General features: G+C 48.4%; 1 pseudogene; it reads right to left on the bottom strand.

Annotated features, from left to right (window-relative positions):
* LOC148220234 (uncharacterized) lies at positions 1 to 4,487 on the bottom strand (annotated as a pseudogene).
* Positions 4,488 to 5,698: the final 1,211 nt, after the last annotated feature.

The following is a 5,698-nucleotide window of genomic DNA, read 5'->3' as shown; positions in this document are numbered from 1 at the left end:
CTAATTGCCAATTTCCATTTTGGGTTGCTTCCAATTTTGCGGTGGCCCAAATATCTGGTTCTTCTGAATCAGAGGCAGTGGAGTCACTGCTGCTGTATTCAGAGAAAGAGTGTCGTCTTCTTTGGGCACGATGCTTTTTAGAACGCGAGGGGGAAGGTTGGAGGCGGGGGTGGGCTGGGGGGGAAAAGGGTCTGAACGTGTAGAAGGATGTGTGTGGGTGCACTGCATGGCTTGGTCACAAGGTGGCGCAGTCGCAGGTGTGCCAAGCGCGCACCTCTGCTGCGGAGGGGGGGCTGCACAAGAGCTGCAGTTGAAATCGGATACGTGCTGGGGGATGGGTGCGTGTGGGGCTGCCGCGCAGTCGGGGTTAGGAAGGCACAGGACGGGCTTTGGGGGATGGGAGTGCAGTGGGACCGCGCTTTCGGGGGAAAGAGGGGTTTTGGGGAAAGCGGGGATGTCTGCTGGGTGCACGGCTGGATTCATGGACGGAACTGGGACAGGAGAAGGAGCAGAGGGACTTTCGGGGACCGAGGAATCATGAAGGGACAGTGGTAAAACATTTCCAGGGACAGGAACAGGGACAGGGTAGACCTCGGGGGTTGGGGGCTGGAGGAAACATCCTGGGCTAGCATTAGGGGACGAACCGTGGTGGGGAAACGCAGGGTTATGTGGCGAGGTGTTGAGATTTGTTTGTGTAATTTGTGGAGTACCAGAGTTAAGGGAGGCAGACTGTGCATGGCATGGGGGTTGGGATAGAGAGGGGTGAGGGGCGATCGCCGAGGGAACGGGGTCTGGGGCGGGGAAAATCAAGGGCTGGGCTACAGAGGTGGGCGGGTGAGCGACAGCTTGGGGGTGTGGAGAACTCACTGTGCGAAAGGCGGAGTTTGCAAACTGTGTATCAAAGGAAGTTTCTATAGTTACTTTATCAGTTGTTGGGGGGAGGAGAGGTGCTGAGGGGGAAGAGATAACAGGGGGCCTGCGCAAAGGGGGGATGCCGAAGTGGGGAGGGGGCAGAGGGGGAGCAGGGAGAAAAGTTGGAGAGGTAGCTGTGTGTATATGACCTTGTGAGTAGGTAGGATTGTCGGTTTCCATTGGGATAGGACTTTTAGGGCTAGGGAGTGAGGGGAGGCAGGAGTCTGGGTTGTGGCTGGGGGCACCACTGGAAGGGAAGGGGGGGGTGAAACGGGAGACGCAGGAGCCGAAGAAGTGGAAACGGGATTTTGGAGGATCGGGGGGAGTGTGGGGGGGGATTTGGGTATTGTCGGAGGGGATAAGGGGGGAAGAAAGGGGGGAGAGGGTAGGGACAGTATTTTTTTGGAGTTTTCATCTTGCTCTTATGATATGTTGAAAAAGAGGAATGAAAGAAGTCACAGAAAAATCAGCATTTGCTTGGCATTCATAGATTTTCATGCCAACAGTGTCCCAGAAAGAATCCAAAAGGATAGTTTGGTTATTAAAGTATGGAAAGTGAGTGGAAAGACATTTTATAAATCTTTTCAGGACAGTTTTAGAACAAGAGCGTTTTGAGAAAGAGAAATTGTCAGAGGATAAAGTTTGTATTATTATATTCTAAAGATCTCTTTCGCTGTGGGAGAGGATAGTTTTAGAAAACAGTTGTCCCATAGCGAACCCCAAGCCTAACGAGCAGAAAAAGAGAAAACAAAAGAAAAAAACCAAACCCCAAAACAAGACCCTAGGGGAAGAAAAGCTGCTTATACTCACAAAGCTTATGTTTGATGGGTTGTTAAAAGCTGCTCGTCAGGTGCCGGTCAACTTCAGCCCCGAGGGGAGGTTTTGGAGGGTTGTTGAAGTCAATTCGGTGCAGTTAAGTCTTTTAAAACAGAGACTTAACTGTCGAATTTTTGTGACACTCCAAGATGGATGCAATCAGTTTCTTGATGCCGTTCGCAGAGAGTGGGCAGAGTCCACTTTCGTTCAGGGCCCCACTAGTCACTGGTGGGGTTTCAGGGTCCCTTTGGGATCCCTGAGACTGCTTCTGCAGCCCTCAGCGATGGAGCAAATTCTCGAGCCTTGCCCAGATAGAATTTTGGCTCGTGGTGAGCTCTCAGACCAGCAGGGAAAAGAGACCAGCACATGCAGAGAGGCACAAATCCATAGTTTATTCTATGAAGGCATCCTATCTAGCATATACCAACGGCTATTGTTTTACAGGGGTTTTTATATCTTTTGAGGGTTTTACAATTTGCACCAATTACCAAGAGAATTCTACTTTCTGACCAGTCCCTGAGGGATTTTACATTCAAAGCTGGCCTATGGATAGTAAAAGAGAATGAACCACTAATAGTGAAGATAGATAAGAGGGTTTTCCAAGGGGGGGAAGCTAAATTCCTTTTGTATTCGTCATTTCACAAGCCATTTCTTATCTCTAAGCTATGATTTTAAAGGAGCTTGTTCTGAGGATGCAGGGAGGCTTTCTTCTGTGTTTTCTGCTCCCTCCACAGCAGGGTTTTTTCCTTTTTCTTAAGTGTTCAAACCTGCTGTAAATTAAAACCCAGAAAAACACAAAAAGCTCACACCTGTAGCCCATCAAGCCTGTCCTAGGCTGCAGCATTTCTCAGCACCAAAAAACTAATAGCAAACTAAGAAAAGCTGTGCCCCAGAAAAAAAAACCCGTTCTAAATTTGTCATCTCTTCAAAACAGCGAAAAGTTTTGTTGCTTAGTATTGTTCATTTTTGTGCCAAAAAGTACTTTTCCTGTTAAATAAACAGGTTTTTTTTCACTCCTGTGCGGTTTCCCCTTTCTCTCTGGCTAGCTCCAGACTAGGGGAGAATGCGGAACCCACATGGACAAAGGTAAAAGACAAGGAGGCTCTTTTCTCCCGTGGGAACATCCCACTCTTTATTGTAGATATTTTTCCAGGTGAGAGGCAGGGAGGAAAAAAGAACGAGCAGCAAATGGCAGGCAGTTTTAAACTCGGGAAAAGGGGAGGGGAGGAACCGAGCCACAACCAATAGGATACTGCCGAGGAGGAGGGGCCAAGGAAGGACTCTACCACTCCACAAACTTGGGAGGGGAGAACGGAATAAACCATTCAGTGCAAATATAAAACAATTTCTTAGTGCAATACAACATCTCCTCCTTTTTTGTTAAATAAAGTTAAAAGAAAGGCGTCGGGTTGATTCTGATTCTGATTCAGAATATGGATTTGCCCACCACTTATGATTTGTGGGCAAGTTAGACTGCTTTTGGTTTGCCAAATCGATGTGGTTGACATCTGAGGTAGTAGGAATTAGACTGTTAATGGCTTTGAAAATTAAGCAACGTAGACTCCTGAAAGCCAACACTATTAGAAAGAGAACAACAATAAACCACAGTATTGTTTTAACTATGGAAGTCCACCACCCCGTGAGTCCCCAGCCTTTGAATAGTCCACTGAAGCAATCTTCGGATTCTTGCTTTACTTTTCCAATCATGCTTTTCATTTCTTGGAGGGCTGCGTGGATATTGGGAGCCTTTGAGGTCAGGTTCATGCAGCAAAGTCCTTCAAATTCCTGGCACTCATGTCCATGCAGCAGCAGGAGGAAGTCTATGGCTGCACGATTTTGGAGTGTGGCCTGTCTGGTAATTTCCTCGTCTTCTAGGAGGGAGCTGATGGCGGTGGATGTTAAGTTTGCCTGTTTGACCACCCAGCACTCTAGGTGGCCCAATTCACCTAGGGCTTTGACTGCTGCAACACATGGAAGGAATAGGGAAGCAGCAATTCCTTTTGGCTTGGCCCAAAGAAAAATTTCAGCATCACAGTTTGGGTCCAATTTGTCAGCACTTCTTTTTTGTATTTTGTTGGTGGAATTGTTTTTACGAGTCCATTCACCAATCAAGGTTTGATTGGGTGCTAAGAGGGACAACTGCCAGATGGTACATGGCCCTCCTAAAAGCTGAGAAGGGATTCCTGCCCATGCGGATCTCCGCAAATTAAGAACAGACCCCTAGGGAGGCTTTTGGGACTTGAATGGTAGGGATTGTCTGCTGCAACATGGCTCAGAATATTACACCACCTTTTGGCGGTGAATTCCTCTCGATATTGCAGTATGTTGTGAAAGGCTTTAGTGCTAGATAACTGGCCAAAGGTAAAGTGAACGCAGTATGGTGCTGGGGAGGAACCCAATAGCTCTAATTCTTGGGGTTCCTGAGCTACCTTGGGCAAATTTGGCAGACACTCCTCTAAGGGGTTCTTAATCATTGCAGCTCACTGCCGATGATTTTGACGTTGTTGAATTTTGTGTGACTTGGGGCCTGGGTTAGGCATGAGTGTGTCAAAGCTGGCTGGATATTCTCCAGCCTGCAATGGGATTCCTACCAGGCAGGTGGACATAGGATCTCTTGCTGCTGCAGTGGACAGGCATATATTTTCTTGTTACAGCATCTGTGCCAGGGTCACCCAGATGTTTTGACGTGGCTGCGGGACCACCCACACAGCTGTCAGACTGCTCAGCGCGAACAGGATGACAACTTGGACAGGCCTCATAGCGAGGTTGGGTGGGAAGTAGCTTTTTTCTAAAAGGAAAAACAAACATTTTTTTTAAAGCATATTAAAAGTCATTGTGTCTGCCGGAATGTAACCAGATCTTAGGAAGGTTTTCTCTCCTCTTTCTGACGGCGTCTTCTTTTTGTAGCAACTGCTACTTGCTTTTCATCCCCTTCTGCTGGAGCTGGATATTTGGGGACGAAAGGTTTTACCCACTTTTGGGGTATCCAACCTGGGCCTGAGGGAGTGGATACGCATGCATAGCCACACCCCCAGGTAACGAGTTCATAAGGGCCCTTGGTCTCCCAAGTTTCTGGGTCCTTAATTAGGGCTGGTGGACGTTGAGACAACTTAAACTGATCACTGCTGTTAAAGTGATGTACAGGAAGAGGACTCATATTTTCAAATGAACAATTTAGAAAATTAATGGTAAACATGGCTTTGCAGAGCTTTTGTTGTTGGGACATCCACACTGTTGAACTGCTCTGTCTAGCCAGGACTTAGTTGAGTGTCTGGTGGGCATGCTCAACCACAGCTTGACCTGTGGGGGAGGGGGGGATGCCAGTTTTATGTTCCACTCCCCACTGCTGGACAAACTCTAGGATCTCCTTGGACATATACGCTGGGCCATTGTCAGTCTTAATTTCCCTAGGGTTTGCTGTCACTGCTGAGCTTTTGTCCTCCCACTGCTTCTTCTACCGTGGGTGAGCCTTTGCTCATAAGAGTAACTGTTGAATTGTGATCTTAATAATGCCCTACCTCACTGAAAAGGACCCTCACCATCTACTCGGGTGTCTCAGGGGAAAACCTGAGACCCCGAACCCCAAGGCCCTCTGAGGGAGCCTCTCCCAGCTGCGTTTGTGAGCCCAGCCTCGCCATTTTTCTTCCACTGCTCCAGGGTGTTTTTTGCTACACTGTAACCCAGCACCTGATGCCTGACAGCACACCCTGTGTTTCCTGCTACAGCTGCAGAGTTTCTGCTACATTTAATGTGCTACCTCGGGTGTTCCCACCTTGAACATTCCAGCCACTGCCCTGAGGTTCCTGCTACAGCCCATTTTGCCATCTGGAGGGGCACCAGCACCAGCTGCCCCTGTGAGGTTGTAAAGGAAGCCCCTTTTCTTATCTCTTACACTGGCATGCCTGCCATTACCCAAGTGCAGAGAGGCTGCAGACCTCATGCCACAGTGCCCTCTGCAGCTGTGGGGGAA

Source organism: Sturnus vulgaris, chromosome W, assembly GCF_052056855.1.
Source record: "Sturnus vulgaris isolate bStuVul1 chromosome W, bStuVul1.hap1, whole genome shotgun sequence".
Taxonomy (NCBI): domain Eukaryota; kingdom Metazoa; phylum Chordata; class Aves; order Passeriformes; family Sturnidae; genus Sturnus; species Sturnus vulgaris.
This window is presented reverse-complemented; position numbering and strand designations above follow the sequence as displayed.